We start from the raw sequence: 21,901 nt of genomic DNA on the forward strand, positions 1-21,901 counted from the left end.
AGCGATCTACCTGTAGAACTAAATCCACAGGCTGTTCATGTGAGATATGCTAATTCCACGCTGCTAGAGTGACCTTTAACGCATCCCTCAAAATCAGGTAGAAGAAAGAGGCCCTGTTCTCCTCTGATCATTATCTTTCAGTAAGCAGAGCATTGAACTGGGAGATGTAGTCCACCAGGTCCCTAAGCCCCTTTTTTAATTCTAGTAACTCGTTGTCCAGAGCTTAGGTGGAGGGGTTGGGGGGGGGGTTGGTTTACAGTCAAACCTTTTCTTCTTCTCGCTCTGGAACAGTTTGCAATTTTATAATATAGGACTATTCCAAGCGGCCAAAGTCAAGGTCCAAGCAGTCCAAAATCAAAGAGATCCAAAGCTTCTTGGGTTACACCAATATCTACAGATCCAGGGACTCTGTCAGGTAGTGTCATCCATTGACAAGCTCTTGAAAAAGGGAGTTACGTTTGATTGGGACATTCTACTGTGAGTGCTTGTGAGTTGCTTAAAGGAAATTCAGCTCAAAACCGGTGCTTTTGCACTCAATATCTACGAGACCTTCTTTTTAGAGGGCAATGCTTCTAACCGAGACTTGTGGGTAATTCTGTCAGAGCGTCACAATAGCGTTGGGCACCTTCATGGTGTGGTTTTTCACTCCAGAAAGGTGACAGAGGCTGCAGTCAATTATACAATTGCAGACCATATGTTGTTAGCTATCAGAGCGGCTTTCATGGAGTGGCAACATAATTTGATGAGGAAGGATCATACCACAACTGACCATCGGAATGTTTTATTTCTGCAGTCAGCTATAGTTACCTTTCCCAAGACAGATACACTGGACATTGTTCTTTGCAGAATGTGACTTTGGGATAAACTTCAAGCCTGGCGGTCAGAATGGAAAAGCAGATGTGAACTGGCAGCAGATGTCAGGAAGCTTCACAGGCATCAGAAAGAGTCTGATGGAAGTTATTTGATAAGAACATTTCATTTTAGAAATCTCTAGCTCCAGGATCCAAGAGTATATCAGATAAGATGTAATAATGGACTAGATGGTTGAGTGGGTGAGAAAGGACCAATCCTTCAGGGTTAAGAATTGGTTGCTGTACACTGAAAGCTAGCTCTACTTGTCTAGGGAAGAGGCTTTTTCATAATTACATCAGAAAGGTCATGATTCATCTTTAGCAAGATACCTGGTATATAGTAAGACTTTAGAACTGTTTCAGAAACGTGTGGTGTGGTTCGATTAGAAAGTATTCAATTAACTATATGGGCACATGCAAAGTTTGTGATAGAAGATGGGAGCCAGCTGGGCTGCTGCAGCTTGATTCCATCCACCTATACACTGACATACTATTTCTTTGGATTGAATTACGGATTTTCCTAATGACGCGAACACAGAGCAATCTTACTGGTAGTGAGTCCATTTTTTCTTGGTGTACTTAATTCCCATAAAGGTAATTGTTAACTCTATGAGGCTTTCTCCAAGAAGTGTTTCGTCTTTATGATCCCTGTGAGGGCATTATCTCAGATTGTGAGATTCAGTTAGTCTCCTTGTTCTGGCATGCCTTTTGCAAGCGGTTGGAAATAGAGGTTTGTTTGTCCTCTGCCTACCAACCCCACTCTGATTGGCAAACAGAACGAGCAAACCAAGAGCTGGAAACATACTTAAGGTAATACTTACTTGCAGGGAAGTGTTGGCTAGATCTTATCTAGTTAGCTGAGTTTTGTTACAATTATACCACCAAAGAGTCAACTGAAATCTCCCCTTTGATTTGTAACCACGGTTATCACCCTAAATTTCTTCTGAAATATAATCTGAATGAGACTCCCAACCTGGATGCAGACAGTAGGTTAAGATTAAGGAAAGAGAATGTAGATAGAGCTCTGCATGCTCTAGTGGGCAGTAAGGCAAGATTCAAGAAATATGCAGATCATAACAGGTCAGAGCATAGTTTGGCAGATAAAGTTTGGTTACCCACAAAAACGTTTTGTTTTAAAGGGGAAAAAACGGGCTCAATTTACTGAGCCGTTTCTCATAAAAAAAAAGATCATTAAGCCTGTGGCTGTGAAACTAGAGCTTCCTAAAAGGGTTTGCATCCAACCAGCATATCATATCAGTTTAGAGTGAGACCTGAAGCAAGATAGTGTGGTTGGTGAGAGGTGCTATTGCAGTTTCTTGAGTCTTTTTCTTGAAGTCATTCTTTGGCACAGGCATTTCTCCACCCTGCCATGAACGGAATGACTCGGAGCCACCAGGCGTCCATGCAGTGATCAGAAGTTGATGAACAGGCGCCAGGCTGGAGAGAAAACGGACACAGTAATTCAGGAAGGAATAAGGTGATAGGGGAATGTACTTGTATTGAACTCAAAATCGTGTTCATGATTTTCAGATTCCAGTTGCCTGAATAGGAAGCAGTGTTTTTAAGTAATCCCACTCCGTTTTCCTCAGGCACCATAATGTAGTGTGAGCAAAAGCTCAGGGCACAGGGGGTGTCTGCGAGTATAGCAGCTCCTGTGAATCTAAACCATGGATCTTATTGATTTCTTCTGCAATTTCCTGAGAAATTGTGAACAGTATGGGAGTGCAAGGAGTCTTTTCTATCCCAATCGACTACATATGTATGTCCTCCAGGTAAATCTGCCATCCTAAAAAAATATTACATGCAGTAGAATACTTAAACAGTTAACACATTAGACATTGGGATTGTCAGATTACTGTGCGGCCTATTTGGTAGCAAGAGAATTTGTTGCAGATTTCTTTAATGAATTTTCCACATATATTTGTGGGGGGGGGTACAGAAACAAATATTGTAGGGCGTTGAGAGGGGCCCCACATATAATATGCAGCAAAACCAACCTGTCAACAAAATAAATTCGACAAATTCTCCTACAATCAAATATAGTCCCTGTAATCACCCTAAGCCTATCCATTAATACACAAAGATACTCAATGACAGTACATTAATTACTAAGAAGAATAGCGTACATTTTATTTTTAATAACAGTAAAGCAACCCTCAGAAACTACATCGTCTACCTATATACAAACTTAATTGCACTCATTGGAATAGATCCATCCAGTTTTGCTGCTCTTGAAGGCTATGAATAAGTTGATCGTCCCCAATGCCTAATTTCAACTGGTACTGTATAACATTCTAGGGAGGATAGTTCAGCGGCAACACGCTCGCCTTGGAAACAAAATGACATGGAGCAACACAGGTTCGATCCCCGGGTCCACGCTTAGAAACCTCTGGGTATTAAGCGCGTTATACATAACCTATCATATCATTCCTTCATCTCGTACATGCCAAGTGAGAACCCAAAAGATTCTTCTGGTTTGTCATGTTTCAGTCCTCATGTGTGACAGGGGAACTTCGTCCTGAGGCTATGCATCATACAGACAATTAAGTAATATAAGCTCTAATGTACCTGAACTCCTGCATCCATACAGTAAATCCATTCCTATGTGCATCAAACATATATTGATTTGGATCATAGGTCAGTAGACATCATAAGTACTACCACTTCTCAGCTAAAGTAGTCCAATTCGATGCATCCTGGCAAGAAAACTGGATGTCATGACAAGTCAGGGGGGCCTTCTCCATTTGGAATGGTTGGTCATTAGAAAGCGAGCATTCCTTCATGCTGCTACATGAAGCAGCAAAATAGTTTTTTGTGCCGACTCTGGTAACATTTGATCGAAGAAGGGATGCTATACAGTAGCGCTTAAACTTGAGGGTTGTGGACGATTTATTTATGATTTACATGAGCAGCGAAACTGAAGTGGATCTCGAAAAATGTATGCATCCAAGGTTGCAAATCTTCCCAAAATATTTGATCTCAAGAGTTTTACTTATGAGATGTTTAACTTTTGTCTTACTAATAAATGCACTGTCATAGAGTATGTTTGTATATGAATGTCTAATGTGCAAGGTGTTTAAGTGTTAACTGCCACAATTGTACGTTTTTGAGGTGGGCAGATTGTACTGGAGGGCCAATATGTCTAGTTGATGCGTTTTGTCTGTCGCTTTACCCTATCCTCCGGTATATTTTGACTAAATTATAGGTCAAGATACATCTTGTGTTGTATGTTATTCTGTTGTGCCTGGGCATGAGAACCAGCAGTGTGCTGGGGCCAGTGTAGCTTCTAGAATTGCGAGGATTAGCATCTTGCCAAGATTGTCGGGCTCAATGTTGCATCAAAAGACCAACCTGAAATGCAAAGGGCATCGGCAACTTTCCCTAATACAGTGCTACAACCCTACAGGCTGCTACGATACCACACCGTAATATTCAGAACAGTTGTAGATGGCACTTTTGGGCATGCATGAGGTTAGTCGGTAGAATGCGGAACTCAGTTCTTTATGTATTTCTTTTTCTTTCATGTTCTCGTGTGTCTGTGCAGACCGTTCTACGGCCTTTTTAAGCTCTTAGCGTATGAGCGGCCGCTTATGGCATAGAGATGGCTTCAAACACGTTCCCTCCTACATAGGATTTCGGTTTCTTTCTGTGGATTTCAGGTCTCTGCACATCAAACTCTTGCGGAATTTCATATCTTTCAAGAGATGTTATGTCATTGGGCTGTTTCCCATTGTGGAGACCACTTCCTTTAGTGTGCTGTCTTGAATCAGCAGGGTGGCCTTCTGTAGCGGTTCCTGGCAAGGAAAGCACTAATATACCCTGCTAAGATCTGAGTTCAGGTCAGAAAAGTCCATGATGATCTCGGTGTTGCCCTGTTTGACAGAATGCCTCAGTTCCCTCATCTTCATTAATGGTGTTTACACAGAGATGGCATCTTCCTCTATCTCAGTTTCCCTAAAAATGGCTTCTCTTCTCGAAAACAGACACCTGAGCGTCTCTTTTTAAATGTGGAGAGGGTGATTTGCTCATTAAATGCCTTTCTGAGGGTCAACAGGTAGGCATTGAATAATCTGGTTGTCACACAACACTCAAATTTTCCAGCTAGCCTTGGACCTCCATGTTCACCTCAAGAAGATCAATCAACCTTCTCACCCACTCCATTTGCAATAACCTGTGCTTTCTGGAGTCCTTGCAGTGGTATATAATATGATAGGTTATTTATAACGTGCTTAATACTCAGAGGTTTCTAAGCACGCACCCGGGGTTCGTACCTGTGGTCCTTGTGTCCTCTTGCTTCCAAGGCGAGCGTGCTGCCCCTGGGCTATCCTCCCGAGATGGCTCTCAAAGCAGAAGCTGATGCATTGCCATAGTTGGGTTCTTGCATTCGTTATTCAGAATTTTCAGACTCCTCCTGTGAAACACTTTCAAATTAAATGTCTTTAAAAGTCCTCTTTATTTTGATATAACTTGTTACTCGGACATGGAGGTTCCTGGGGCACTGGTAGGCACGGAACCCAACCTTAGTTTCACGCTGAAGGCCTGGTTATGAGATCTCGCTAGTGCGTTGAGCCTAAACTCCTAACTGCATTTCAATCAGGAACTAGGTTTGCTGGTATGTTCCCCTTCTCACTCATCTACAACCTCTGCATGCAATAGGGTGGTCTCTATCTATCTTGATCATACATTTACTTGTGAAGAGCCAGATTTTCTTTTCCTTCTTTTTACCCAAGGTGCAAGGGCAAGAAACCTTCTATGTTGAGCAGGTGGGTCAGGAATATCATTGATTCCTTCCCTCAAACAAATGAGTGTTGTTCTACTGAGGAGATGGCTGCCCGCACCATGAAAGAAAAGATTGTTTGCATGGTTAAAAATGTGCACAGCAGCAACAAAGGAACTGCTCTCCGCCTTTGCTCTGTATTAGAAGCTTAACGTGGGAGGGGTTTGAACTGAGGTATTTGGGTCTGCTGGGGTTGGATCACAACCTTTGTGACTGCCATTTATTCAATAAAAGGTGAACCTGTGGTACTATTCTGGCCTTGGAGACTACTGATCAAAGTATGCATGTTTCTTTATCCCCGGCAGAATACAGGACTAAGACAAAGAAGGGCTAATGCACTAATACACGGATTATGGACCAGTAATCCTCAGTACACGGAGCAGTGCTCTTCAGAGTTCTCGATCCCTCGTCCCTCTTTCTGTTTGTCCTTCCGACTGCCATCTCAACTATTGCTGAAGAGGGTGGCATTGTTCTGGTGATCCAATCTCGTACACCGAATATAGGACTGTGACATGGAAACATAGGGCGCCAATTAAGGACGCTTCCTTTTAAAACCTCACACTCTGTCTAAGGCAACACAGTCCTGTATTGATGAATGTCTCCTGACATAATTCCTGAGCAATCAAGACCTGTTTGGAGAACAGAAGGCTGCACTTGCTGTGGACACCCTAGAGGATGTTTGAAGGGACACTGCTGTGAGTACTTCTTCCTTTGGGAAATTGAGATAGGTAACGCAAGGAAGCATTGAGGCACCAATGTTGCCATTACGGGGCCAATTTAATCTTTATTTATCCTTTGGGTATCATATTACTGGATGATCTTTTCTCATGGTCTTCATGGCATGTGTTTGGAGCTTTGGGCAATTATGTTAGTTGTGTTGGACTTATAACTGAGCTACTCCACTTCTGACACACGGCCTGCAGAACTGACATGCACAGAGGTGCTATATGGATTATCTTGATTACTGCACCTTTTTTGGGACTATGTGAATGATCCTACTGGAATGGATGGCCTTTCTGACAGAATATTAACCAACACTATCAAGCAAATGTGAAAAGTGTTGGGCCCTTTTGTAAGAACGTCAAGCATCAGGGCAACTGGAAACAGTAGTAGCAGCGGCGAACGGCATGCGTGACAGTGAAGTGAGGCGTTCTCCGCACACAGCACAGGGTGGTAGACTTGGGACAGGAAAATGAAATAAACGAGTGCACATGAAGATGAAACAAGATTCAGAAGAAAAATGAAGATAGTCTCAAAAGAATGATAGCCACATCCTCGCCAGTTCATACATTCAAGGCAATTGGCCATCATTACGAGTTTGACGTTAGCTCGTGTACAGTTACGGCTTCTCAGGCCTGTGAATTTACAGCGGGATTGGACGTGGAGTAACAGCAGTGTTAGTCTCTATTTTTTTGAATCCATAGACCTACATGGGGATTTTGTCAGATTTATTGCAAGCAGAAATCTGCCTCGAAGTGGAGGATTGACTTCCAGTTGAAAACCTCCACTCCAAGACAGAACCTACGATTGGAAGATACAGTAAACGTGGCAGTAAGTCTGTCACTTCCAAAATTAGAGGCGATAATGGAATTACCACCACTTTCTTACTGCACAGCTGAACTTGTATTGAGGCCCTATGAAAACAAAGACTCGGCTACATGCCTTTTCAATCCCTGCACCCAAACTATAGCTAAATTCCCGTTGCTGCACACGCTGCCCTCTCTTTTCTCGCATAAACAGGCCCAATTGTACCCAACGTATCTCTTTACATGGCTTCCATACCATACCTGCTACTTCATATATTGTCGTGTGCATGCCTATTTAGGCTTCCCCGCTCTTTATAGGGTTTAGGAATCTTGTGAAGGGGGAAAATAGAGTGCAGCTTTCCTTTTTTCACCAAGAGGTGGAAAAATGATGAATTGCGATTGTGGGATTCTACAATAGTAGGATCCTTTTGGAGTCTCATATTGACAATTAGAAAATGAAAAACAATTGCTCCAATGAAAATTGGTAATCCTTCACCTCATAGCTGTAACCCACCTAACAGAAGGGTTGTGCATGAGATGAAGGGCCTGATTCATGGAGGTTTTCCTATGGGATTCCGCTATTATAAAACACTACCATGAATCAGGCCCTAAGAGCGGTGAGCATTAGGGAAGGCATTGTGATGGTGAGCCCACTGTTCACTGAGTTGGTGGTGCCTGTAGAGTGTGATGGTGTGGAGGGTTTCAATCAGAGAGTGTCTATGGAAGTGGTTTGCTAATATTTATAAGACAGTACATATTATTGATGTGGCAAAGCTTACCAGCAGGTGGCAGTTGTACTAAGGAGCGTTCTGGAAGAACTATGTGCACTGTGTGCGTATTTGACACTTCGGAGCGGGTGATGTGTGTGTGAATCTGACCGAAATGCACTAAGGAATCTCTGTGGCCTTAGACACATCCCAGCTTGTAAAAACACAAAGGTTCTAATATGACAAGTCATGACAGACTAATAAATTAGGAGGTCAATCAGACAAGCAGCTGTGATGACATGTTGTACCTGAATACAGCCTGGATGACGTGGACTTTTGCCTTCCTGGGCCCCTTACCTCAATAAACGTATGCACCTTAAGGATCAAAATTAGCACTCTCCCCCTCAAGAGTCTTTTATCATGCCTTCACTAGAATTGATCTGTTCAAATACACACGTAAAATTAAATTGGCAAAATTTCACGCGGCAAAATAATGCAGAACAGCTCATGTGAAGGTAATTAAAACAATTTCACATGCTCCACCGATTGGGGATACTCCAACTCTGTAGGCTCTGCTCATTCTAAACTTGAGGGGAGAAAGTGAGTCATTAGCACTAATGAGTTGAAATAACTGGGAGCAGAGGTACAGAGCATTCAAACTATTCCTACCAGTCTGAAATTCCATTCAAAGTGAAATTGATGTTCTGTCTGCAACCAATAGTGTTCTTATCAATGCCTTTCAGAATGTGTTAATGATTCGGTTATTTTCAAATTGGATATGAAAAAGATTGTAATAATAGAGTGGAGGCTAACCAAATCCCAAGGATCTTCCCTAAGACGTCTTCAGAAAGGCAACAAAATCAGCATTAAAGTGGCAGATAAGGGGCGTGTGGTGGTCATCGTGCACAGGCAAGGATATGTGGAAGAAGCATATAGAGAATTTCCTGATACTGGCTGCTATTGTCCTTTGCCTAAGGAGCTTACCATGGAATATAAACAAGAGTATGGTGTATGCTTGACAGCTGGATTGTAGCAGGATTGTTAGTTCTGATGAAATGGCCTTTCTGGCGTTCTCCTATCCAGTGGAACAAAAAATATGTTTTCTACTCAAAATACAGAAAATTCTATTGGACCTATTGTGTAGACCAATTGTTTCATCTGCCAACTAATTTTTAGAACATACCTCTCAAACTTTGGGTGGGTATCTGCAGAAATGTATTGCAATGCAAAAACATTATCTGTGACACACTAAATGTAGTGTCGCTTTATATCAGCATCAATCATGGTTGTGGTTTAAAAGCCTGTAAGTATTATCTGAATCACAGATCACTTGGTTGCTATCAACACGCATGCATATTAATGAATTTTGATTGAACAATAGTGATTGATTATTTCATGGTCATATTTGTTTCGTAGAAGATCGGTATGCCCATGAGCTTGTCTCTGATACCAAACTGCGCCATCCTGGACAGGGTCGCTGAGATCAAGCAGCAGCATGGACTACTGGGAACCAGAAATATCTGGGAGACTGCATATGGCGGTAGACATGTTAATGGCCTGTTAATAATCTGGGAGGGCTCCCACGCTGAGTTGGTTGAGTTTGTTTCTGGGCTGAATAGTAATGAGTTCAATCTGAAGGTGGCACTAAATTATGACACCAAAGAGCAAGTATTTCTGTATGCCAAGTTAGAAGTTAAAGACAGTGGTTTCGAAAAGTGTTCTTTATCGAAGTCCAACACGCATCAGCACGGCGTTACATAATAACATAATAGAAGCAGTCACCCATACACATGAAATCAGAGTATTCATATTATCTTTAGAGAATTTCAGCGGGCTAAACGCAGCTGCTCAAGGACTTTGTTAATGAAACAAAAGACATTGCTCAGTGAATTTATAACCATGGCTAGCTCGAAGTGATTCATTAAAACAGCTTTTCTGGAAAAAGAAACATTGTAGCAGAGTACACTTCCAGATATGCATGAGCATTTCCAATAGCTGTTGAAGCACCAACTGAGAAAACAAGGAGTGAGCATGTTGGATCCATCCCATATTTCTGTGAATAAGCATCACAGATTAGGGCAATCATTTGTAAGCAGAGGCCTATCTTGAAAACGCATCCCGGTATATCACCATGGTTCAGAGGCCCCGACTTACAATACGTTTTCGACATCTCCCTCATTAAAAGACATCCTGTCTCCCAGCTTGTGGCCAGTCACTGGTACAACTACTGTCTGGCTGCAAAAAAACAACAAACCAGCCAATAGGGATTTAAGAAAGGAAGTCATTGTGCAGTGTGCCTATATGCCAGTAACTCTAATGCTATCCTATGCCCATGTGACCTAATGTACATTGGGACAAGAATAGCTGTAAATAGCAAAATTATTGGGTTGGGAGGAATAAAGATCAATTTGTTCTGTTGTAGTGCACTTTGACAATAAATGCAACCACGCACCCTCACAAAAGGTATTTTTGTGAATTAATCAAATTCCTGCAGCCCCCTGAGGTTGGAAGAAGACGCATAACTCGTGTCAATTTTCATCTCACTACATTGTAGATGGGGGGTGGCTAAAGGCAGTAGGCACTAGGCTATAAGCATAGGGAAGAGCTTTATATGTGTCTGAAATTAGAAAGCTCCGTCAGAATAATGAGTCTAGCCTATGCAAAATGTACATCACATACTGGCAAAGGGCACAATATATATGTATATTGTATGGTCATTGAAAACCTTAAAAATATTATTTATCCTTTCATCCACTGCAGCACCACTTTGGGTGTTAATAATGACTCTTATGTGTCATTTCAAAATTTAAATAGTATACTTTTGTAGCCCACTGAGGGGTGGGGGTGTGATTGAACTGCGCATTTTGACCATTTTGGTTATCATGAATAGAAGTGAAGCTGTTTGCTGTAATTGGACTCACAAAACTTCCAGCAGGGCACTAAAGGGAATTTGAATTGAACGTATCTATCTATCTATTTATCTATCTATATACATAAAAATGTAAATGTTCGTTTGTTCAAAATCTTAAATCTCCGAAAGTTCTTCACTGATTGCTTTGAAATTTTGACACAACGTTGCACTCGAATAGGCGCGAGTTGTTATATACCTACTATACATAGATGTCACACCTGTGACAGGTAAAAACATGCTTTTTCTGAAAAACAGTGGCATCTGTTGGACATAAAAGCAACACACGCTATACTAAACATTTTACTGAAAAACAGTACCATCTGTTGGAGGTAAAAGCAACACATGCTATACTAAATATTTTACGATTCCATTTCAATGTTTCTGCTCAAACACGTGCCGAGGAAACAGCAGAGCGATGTGCAGCCAGACTTCAGGATGCACGGTTGCGAGCACAGTGATCACGTTCTGCAGCTTCAGATCTGCTTCGTTCTCAAGCGAATGAACACGACAGGCTGAGAGTGGCTGAAAGACGTCAACGAGAAACAGCAAATCAGCGTCAAACACGACTCCGTGCTCAGCAATGATGCGATTACAATCGCCTTGCATTCCGCTACAACCTAGCTGATGATTATAGTTTGAGCCGGCATGTTCTCATCAGCACCATGACTGAAGTGTGTCCTTATTGCAAGGGTCTGAAATGTAATGGAGAAACTAAAGGAATGTGTTGCGCCGCCGGGAAAATTAAACTGCCTCAACTTGGAGAACCGCCAGAGCCATTAAAAACTACCCACAAGCATTGTGAAATTAAACATATTAGAAACGTGCGATTTCTCTTTTCTTTCTTTTCCATTTAACCAGACTGAGCCACAGCAACGCGAGGCCGGGGACAGCTAGTAAGGGATAAAGAGAAAACAATTGTTGTTCCTTTCCCTCTTGTTTATCTTAGCACTTGAGAATAGGGCTTGTTTTTGAAAAAAACGTCCTCTTTTTTACGTGCAGAAAGAAAATGCAATGTTTCTAAGTGACTATAATAAGTCACAGAATATTTATGGCAATGGAAAATTAATGTAATATGTAGAAAAGAAGGGGGCGCTGTTGCTCACTAGCTGAGATGGTTGGCTCTTCATTAGAGCTCCGACACCCGGCACTGTCAAGAACCTGCAAGTTGCCTCGCATTACTTTCCCCACAGCCGCAATCCCTACCGACGTGCCATTAAAGGCACCAGTGAACTACTGACCCTGGTCTGCCTCTCCGGTGTGCCTGCTGTGCAGCGGGGCGAGCACCTGAAGTTTCGGCCCAGCTCAGGCACGTAAGTGCAGGACAAATGCCTGCACCGCATACTTCACTGGACTCCGATGCCCATATCCTGGCAGGCTTCCAACCCCCCTCGTCGGATGGACCCAGACCCTGGGCGGATTCCCCTACAGCCTGAACATTGAGGGTGCACTTCAGAGTGGGCCCTCCATCTGGTGTGACACCCCCGGGGCGGCCCTGCATTCACCTCCAGTGTCCATTTCTCCTGCTGTGGGAGGCAGAGAACCTGATATCACGGCCGCCTGGGAGGCCGGCAGAAGACCGAGGCTGCTGGGTCTCACTGTTGCGGTCCCTGCTTCCTTCCTGCCTGCACTGAGGGATTCCGGTGGTGGGCCTAGAGCCCTGAACTGTGAGCCAACTCTGAGGGTGGTGCCTTCTGGGATCTTCTGGGCCACATCGCAACATCTGTGTGGCACCCCGTCGGGGCCTCTGCATTGGAGGTGAGCCCAGTGTATGGCGCATTCTGGACCTCGGGGGCCCTTGTGCCCCCCTTTTTTTCTTTACCGCTCTGGACACCATCTCACTGCCTGGTCCTTGGAGCCCCCCCGGCAATCTACCGTACTCCTGTGAGGCCTGGGTACACCTAGTAGAGCGCAGAGCGTGAGCAATCACCCCACCCTGTGCCCCGCAGTCATTTGCTTATTGTGCCCATACTTTTGCCTCAGGGGTCCGCCTGTTAAGCCCACTCCCTTGACTCTTTCAGGCTGATATTAGAAGACAGACTCCTTTTTAGTGTGAGGACGGGACTTGCTGAGTGTGCCTGTGACACGCAACAACCCGGATCACTGCCTGCCAGCTAACTACCTGGCATCTGTTGCGGGCTTCGCTCACACTGTGATTCCTCCTGCAGGCCGACCCCGGACCTAACTCCTTGGCAGTCACCAGACCAGCTTCACCACACTCGGCCCCTCTGCCCACCTGAGAGATTAACTCCACACTCCCTGAGAGTCGCAGACAGACATATCTCTGCATGTGAAACTCTGCATAGCAGGAAACACTGGGACCACCTGTGTCGCTCTCCACCACCGTAGACTGCCCTGTCCACTTGCTCAAGATGACCAAAGAGAGCTCCAAAAATCAACACTCCATGAATCAATACATCAGATCCACCCTCAAGCCTCCGACAGCCGGCGGTGCTCCTTCCAAAATGAATCCTGATCCCTCACTGCCTGAACTCTCAGAGACCCAACACATGCTGGCCTGTATGCAGGAAGGTTTCGCTAAAGTGCATAGTAAACTTGACGACATGACAAACACTATTGACTCTATAAAATCCTGCATTGACAAAACCGACCGACGCATGCCAGAAGCGGAGGTCAAGGTGGGCTCTGTAGAAGACAAGGTATCAACTATGAGAGGGGAACACATGACTCTTACCAGACAGGTACTCCAGGTCGAAAGGAAGAATGACGACCTGGAGTCGAGATCATCCGGTTTGTTGGGGTTCCTGAGAGCAGCTCAGAATACCTCCTGGAGCAGTGGATAGAAACTACCCTATTACCGATACTGGGTAACCCATCACTATCTCTGCAATTTGCTATTGAACACGGTCACAGATGCCTGGCCCCCAATCCAAGACCTGGTGCCCCTCCATGTCGGATGATCGTCCACATACTCCTGTACACCATTCTGTGTGCAGCTCTTGAACAAGGTGACTTGATGCTGGGCTCCAACCGAATTCATATCTATCCCTATTTTTCTGTGATGGTTCAACAGGAGAAGAAATCCTTTCTTTCGGTGAAGAGATGACTTTGTCACAATATTATGAAATACGCAATGCTGTTTCTCACCAAACTGAGAATTGAATGGAACAACAAAACTTTCTTTTTCACAATGCCTAACGAAGCCATGAAATTCTTAGACGAAACCCTACCAACATCTGGACTCATTGACTAACCATTTGAGTCTGCATTCATTAATAAGGGCATGGTGCCGACCCTTTTTTTTTTGCCTGCCCCGGCCTAGGCTAATGGAAGTTTATCACGCATGCCATGGGGGCTGCGACCATCCCGGGATCAAGACAACAAGGGGTTCCCCCTCACCTCAACTTAATATGCAGTGACTACATCACACCTCTGGGGAACAAACCTAGATCCTTATTGGTATTGTCCTTGTTTTAAGCTCAATGACAGCCCGGGTGAGCCTGTGCCACAGTGACCCCAAGCAATGTTGTGCTTCAGATTGGGAAGGTTCTTTATGGGTAAACATCACCCCGATTGGAGGGAGGCGGGGGTCAGTGGGAGGGTTTGATGTTAAAATTGGTTATAAAGAACTTGGAGCACACTATGGGCTTCATCACGAGTTGGGCAGTAGCGCCGGCGCTAATAGCGCTGGTGCTATCTGCCCTACCGCCAAATCCACCGGTGCTATTAGCGCTGGATCACGGGTTTGGTGGATTTGGAAATCCCCATTCCCCATTGAGCCCATTCGGGAATGCCCCATTCCCCATTGGGCTTAATGGGGAAATTTTGCGCTCATACCGCCGGCGGATTTCCCGTATCCAAGTCCCGTAACAATTGACGGTTTAAACCATCAGACTCTGAGATACCGTTTTTTGTTACCATAATTAAAACACACATCCAACTTTCTTTTAGAAGAATGTAGGATCGGTAACCTATTTCAGGGTGATTTGGGAGGCCTTTAAGGTCTATATTAGAGGGATCACAATGGCTGCAGAGTTTAGCATCCTAAAAGGGACTGCAGTATAGAACAGAGTGAGGATGACCAGAAATCGCTGGACGGTCTCACGGCCGACTAGCCCACAGCCAACCTAGCCCTAATCAAGGAAGCACCGGGCACCTTTATAACACATGCTCATAGAGAAGTGACATTTTTTTACACCCACGTGCTATCCAGGAAATAAGAGGAGGGAGATAGGCTGGGCAAGTTGCTAGCCTGCATAGCGCACAGAGCAAACTGTAGTATGTGCAGTCCCCTAATTACTGACACAGCCGGAAATGCGGTCCATACACCCATTGACATTAACAGTGTCTTCACCCAGTTTTACACCGGTCTCTAATCTAACAAAGACATATGCACTTCCGAGAACATCAACGCATTCCTCGATGCGCTCCCACTCAGTCAGATCTCGAGGGGAACAAGAGATCGACTGGAACTTCCGATAACATTAACGGAAATAAACCAGGCAATTGATAGTCTGCCAACTGGCAAGGCCCCAGGCACTGACGGCCTCTCGGCCGAACTATATAAGCAGTTCAAGGGGACACTCATCCCTCATCTGCGGCAGGTGTGGCAGGAATCCCTGATGACGCAAGTACTCCCTGTCAACATGCGGGAAGAAGTGATCATGGTACTGCTGAAGCCAGACAAGCCAGCGGACCAATGTGGCTCCTGACGCTCTACACTGATGTGAAGGTGTTTGCAAAGATTGTAGCTACTCAACTGATGCCAGCAATGCCATATATTATTCATCCAAGTCAAGCAGGATTTATCCCCGGTAGGTCCACAGCATTGAACTTAGATGTCTATTGAACATACTAGCACGCAGTTTCCCAGTCAGTGGCTACCTCACTCGATATTCAAAAAGTCTTTGACTCAGTGTCATGCCAGTTCACGTATACAGTATTGATGAAATACGGATTTGGTCCACAATTCCTCAGGGTGGTGCACCTTCTTTATTAAGCACTGATGGCTAGGGTTAGCACAAATGGGATTACCTCTTCACAATTCAAGATAGAGAGGGGCACCTGTCAAGGCTGCCCCCTCTCCCCTCTAGTATTCACTATCTATCGTTATAGAACCATTAGCAGATGCACTCCGCCTTAGACATAGTCACTGAGGGATACGTAGAGCTGGAGAACCACAAATAATGAGGTTTCAGGTGCCCGGGTGAACTGCACAAAATCATAACTCTTCACCTTTATGGATGCAACTATCCCCCCCTCAGAACTGCTAGGCTTCAAATGGGCCCCTGAGTTCATACGCTATATGGGGGTGACTGTGACATGCAACTACCTCACGCTACATGACTACAATTACACCAGCTACATGACCCAGCGGCGAGGCAAACTTCTGACATGGTCAAACCTTCCCATCACTATTGCGGGCAAAATAGCGCTAATAAAGATGCTTGTATTACCTAAGCTCCTATATCTTTATCTCAATATACCCCTATGGCCTGGGTGGATCTTTTATCAGGAGCAACACAGTGAGACCTTAACATTTGTCTGGCACTCCAGTGCAGTTCTGCTCAAATGGGACACACTAACCCAGTCACACGAGGGGGGGGAATAGCTGCACCTAACTTCCAGCTATACTGTATTTGCATCTGCTTGGTTCTGAGATGGCCACCCTGCCCCTCACATATAATGGGAGAGACATTCAGCAGGGAACAGGGATCGCGGTTCGTTGTTTTCCCAACATGTTTCGCAGATGACTGCAGATTTGACCCTGCCAGTGTCAATGCGTTGGTGCGGCACAAAATATGGGTGGAGGTGGGTGTCCCGAATTCCTATCACGAAAACCTTCCTCTCTGGAACTGTGTCTCCTCACTCCCATGCCCGGACACTGGCTCCCGGAAAATCTGGTCACAACACGGGTATCATACAGTAGGTTCGCTGTATACAGAGGTTAACTTCGTTCAGGCCACCGAGATACCAGGCTTGAGACGGGGGAGATAGTCTCAATGGCTGCACTATGCTGGCCTGAGGAAAGCATGTAAGAAGCTCTGGCCCACCTTCCCGGTGGAACCCGACTGCGACCCTCTCCTTGGGTTCTTCCTAACTGCACATGACACACGTAGCCGTGTGTCTACCCTATATTAACTGCTTCAGGTCTGCCCTGGCATTCTCTGTAAGGCACGAGGCAAGTGGGCATTGGACCTCCAACTAGAGATTAACGATGACCTCGGGAGTGAAATGTGCTCTGTGACACCTAGGGTGTCGTGTAACTCACGATTCCATTTGATCCAACTAAAAGTGCTGCACAGATACCAATATACTCCTAGCCGGCTTCATTTGTTTTCAGGTGAGGGAACTGGTACATGCCCGTGCTGTAGATCCCAAAATGCTAGATATCTCCATATGATTTGGGACTGCCCCTTGATAACCCTATTTTGAAAGGATGTATGTACCATGCTATCAGAGATGATATGTGAGCTGGTTAATCCCACCCCCTGCTGTGCCTATTTCATATCCCTGATCCCCCCAAACCTGCTACACGTAAATTTGTGAAATTGTGTTTACTGTTGGCAAAACGCTGTATTTTATTGCGGTGGACAAACACACAAATACCTAATAAGGAACAATGGGTGAGGGATGTGGTGTGGGCAAATAACAGGAAGGAACAATGGATACAAATGCAATCACTCAACTCCCGTCCTAAGGACATATGGGCTCCACTGAATCTATTCTTGCTACGGACTGCGTCTGGACCTTGTCACACCTCCGCTCTCCATCCCCTATAACACTCATGCCCCCCCGTGCTATCTCCTCTGCTGTTGCTAATATTTTGATGCAATGTGACAATGTGATTCCAAGTGTGTTAATAAAGAAAGTGTTAAAAAAAGAAAATATGTAGAAAAGAAAATGAAGGAAATCACATGGTTATGGTTAGTACTTTTACAATTTTAATTAATGTTTGGGAAAATGGAACGTGGCAAAATGGCAGGTATATTTGGTACCTTTTTTGGGTTCATGTTTAACTGAGGAAGCACCCGGTGTGGGAGTTGAAATGCATTGTGTGTGCAGCTGGTGTCCAGTCTGCTCTGCTACTATGCAGGATTCTTCTGTCTTTGTGTGTTGTAAGGGAGGCATGGTATCACATGGAGACACTGACACAAGAGTTGCAAGTTTCAAAACCTTTATTGTTAGATTGCAGGGGGTTGGCAAAACTCCTGTCTGGCCCTATAACTAAGATGGCAGAAATCTCAACCATCAAATAATAAGGAAACAGAACTAGTCAGTCTTAGTCAAACAATAAGTGCCTATACTAACATAAGCTAATGCCTGTCCTCACTCTAATGCGAACTAATGTTACATGGGGATATGTATTTAAAAAGGAAAAATCATTGGTGATACAAAATGTCAGAATGTCAATATTAATCAGTATTAATTCTCGGTTGTATAGCAATGGGTTAGATGGAAGGCTTGATGGATGAACACACTTTGGCTTGTGAAAACAGTTGGGTGCCTGGCTCTGTCCTCCAGAGCGTTCTTGGCCATTCAAGTCTGAGTCACAAGTTCACGGGTTTAACCTCTCGGGTTCCCATCACCCACCCTTCAAGCTTCCATAGTTTCAACAAAAAGTGTCTTAGTATTTGGTCGTAGTTCCCCAGTCGGGCTCAACCCTTTTCTCCTTGGTGGGATTCCCTTCCCCAAGCTTTCTTCACATTCCACACTATCGGGCTCCCTCAATCGGGCTCAAACCTTTTCTCCTTGATGGGATTCCCTTCCCCAATCTATCTTCACATTCCACACTACAGGTTCCCCCAATCGGGCTCAAACCTTTTGTCTGTTTTCTTCGCTGTCAAAGACTTTCAAAACAGGGAGGATTTTTGCTCTCACCTCCACAAGACCACTTCCACCCTCCTTTCTTTCTTTACTTCCACTTTACATATTTTCCTCCAGTTCTAGTGCCTCTTGGAAAATGTACTTGCTACATATGCCTTGCTTTCACATCAATTGCTCCTATATTAAGTCTTTTAAACTTTTCTTTCATGCGGTTTTGTGGTTACTTTCTTTCAAACAGTAACGGGGAGAGAGGAAGAGAGAACGAGAGAGAGAGGGAGAGAGAGAGAGAGAGAGAGAGAGCGAGAGAGAGAGAGAGAGAGAGAGAGAGAGAGAGAGCGAGAGAGAGCGAGCAAGCTCCAAAAAAGGAGGTGCCAGATTGCCTGAGATGGAGAGGCAAGAGAAAAGGTGTTCCAGCGAGGAACAGAGGAGGAAAACACCAGCGCAGCGAACCAAAGCAGAGGGAACAAACCTTCATGGTTGCAACGTGCCAGCTGCCGGGAAGGGAGTGATTATGATCATCCTGGCAGCGGCCATCTTAGGTAATGACTAGACCGCTGAACAGACGCGGAAGGAAAATGTGGCGGAACTGTTCAATGGTGGTCCGACCAAAGCTACCACGAGCCGGGCGCATGACAAGCGAGCAGTATCTTGCTTTTTCACATTAAGATAAACAAAGAGACACTAACTAGATGACTGAGAGTTTACCCCCACAGAAGGGGGACCTTTTCACCTGAAAGCAGGATCGGACTGGGCTGTAGGACAATAAGGCAATGCCGAACCAAAAATGCAAAATGCTAGTGTGGGCCATTTTTTTGGGTTTTTTGGGTCAAAGTGGGCCACTTATTTGGCCAATGTGTGCCGGTTTGATGAGTTACTTCACTATGCGGCTAGTAGTTTTGACCATTGCTGCTGAATAAATATTCTTGCACAATTTGCATAATATTTTATATTATATGATATGGCATTTCATATCATATCATAAAATGTAATGCCAATCAAAATCAAAACACTCCCCATTGGGCAGTACCTTAAGTAGCACTACAAATCAAGCCGGGGCTCATCGAGGGGGCGTGGCCTAACAACGGGGGTCTTGATGGCCCGTTTGGCCACGCCCCCTTGACGAGCCCCGGCTCAATGGGCTACTGGCACCCCTGCTAGGCAGTCTTTTGTAGAGATTGGCACCCTCTCCCCTATGGAGGAGAGGGTGCTGATCTTTGCATTTATTTTGTATAGGCTTGCCTGGCAGGGGACAGCGCCTCGCCTATTCAGCCTTAATGGTGGTGCTGCCCCTCGCCAGCTGGGGAGGGGCAGCATCACCATTAAGGCTGAAAGGGTGAGGCCACTGGAAGCTGAGGCCCTTTTTCTAAAGACTGAAACTGCCGCAAATCCACGGGAGATTCAGTATTTAGAAAGCAAGGCCTCTGCTTCCAGCAGCCTCACGTTTTCTCCATAATGGTGGCGCCGGCCCACGTGCATCCCTTGATTAAAGGGATGCCTCGCAGGTGCGGCGCCACCATTATGGCTGAAAGGCATTTTTTTCTGAAGCCTGAAGCTCTCGCACACGAGCGAGAGCTTCAGACTGTAGAAAAAAATGCCTTTTCGTGTAGTGGCCGGGGCTGCCAGTGGAGATTAGTGGGACCCGGCAGGGCCCCGCCTCAAAACGAAATTTCAGAGCCTGCCGGGGCCCAGCCCCGGCAGGCCCCGGCCCACTTAAAACCCTGCCCTTGGGTACTATGCAAACAGTCTGTCACAAACGGAATGAATTGCCTTTTGCAAATGTGGGCCACTTTTTCATTGGTGCCTGAGACAATTCTATGCCCCAGTCCGACCCTGACTGAAAGCAGCACAAAACTACTGAATAATTTCCTCAAGTAAAGCACTGGAGAGAGCAGGGCTCGAATTCAGATTGGTTTGGGGTTTATTCAAGAACAAGCGAGAAGAATATTTGCAACAAGAAGTAACTGACAGAAAGTAGTTCTGCTAGCTCAGTGAGGAGTTCCTTTGACTCCCAAGTTATTAAGTGCAAGAACTCTGAGATAAGAAAAGTTAACCCAGTCAGAGGAGCGTCTTTTTGCCAGAGAGTTTCAACTTATTTTGTTATAGTTAGAGACATTGAGAGAAAGTTGTGTTTCCTGTTAGATGTATCCAAGTCCAGCCGCATGATACTTTGAACTGTGGAAAAAATAATACACAGCATTTGGGACATTAAGGAACATCAAAAGATTAATCTGCACCTATATCAGCTGGCGGATCTTCAAGGTCTACCTGGCAGAAATTTGACCACAACTTTTCTAACCCTCGAGCTTTTTGTGAGGGTTATCACAGTAAGTCAGAGTTGTGGGTAAGTGGTACACTGAACATTCTAGAGATACTTGAGAATTAGAATGAGAAACCAAGTTATCTAAATAACATATACCCTTCTTGTTTCCCTTTGCAGGGTGCCTGCAGATTCTGAAGGAAACCCCCGGAGATGGTTATTTTGTCCTGTTCCCACTTCCTCTGGGGAAGGGGAGTTCGTAACTCCCTGATGATCCTAGTAGGGGTTAAACACAACCTGGGGGCGGAGGGGGGTCGGTTGAGGTTGGCGATAACTCCTGCAGAAATTGGCCTACTGGGATCCTGACACTTCTATTCCTATATCAAATTACTTCAACCAATACACTCACAATTACTAACATCAATATAGTCCTACTACCATCATCATGCCATTGTTCACATCAAAGGACTGCTAACATTCACAGTCTACGAACAATCAAGCACAAACACAATCAATATACAACCAAAACCCAAAACACTATTCATTTATGGACATATTCGCCCATTAACACCAAGCCAAAAAGACAGTAAGTTAAGATTAACACAATGCTGGATTTATTGTAGTTTTTATTTTATGTTATTTTTACTATGAATGCTACTTTTATGTTTAATCATTTCTTTAACCTTAATATTGATATTTCAGTTGTTCAGTTTTTTTAGATAGGAATCTTGTTATTTTAAATCTCTCCCTCTATTTCTCTATGCACATATATTAATGATATATGTCACCCTATAGTTAAGGTGGAACCTATCATCCATAGGAAATGTGAACAATCTATGGCTAATAACCTTTGAGCCGTAGGATGGATTAGCGCAACATTTGACATATGTAATTTGGGGCCCAGGCCCCCCAGAAGTGGAAATTGTAATGTAAATACATCTTATGATTCAAAAGATATAAAGGGTCAAATAAAGGGTGTGTTTTTCACTTTTCCATTCATTTTCCCAAAGGGAAAATGTCAAATTTTAGCTCAATCACACAGCATAAACCGCTGGACGGATTTGTGCTAAATAAGAAACAAGTCGGG

This window comes from Ambystoma mexicanum, chromosome 12, assembly GCF_040938575.1.
Source record: "Ambystoma mexicanum isolate Mex_15411 chromosome 12, UKY_AmexF1_1, whole genome shotgun sequence".
Taxonomy (NCBI): Eukaryota; Metazoa; Chordata; class Amphibia; order Caudata; family Ambystomatidae; genus Ambystoma; species Ambystoma mexicanum.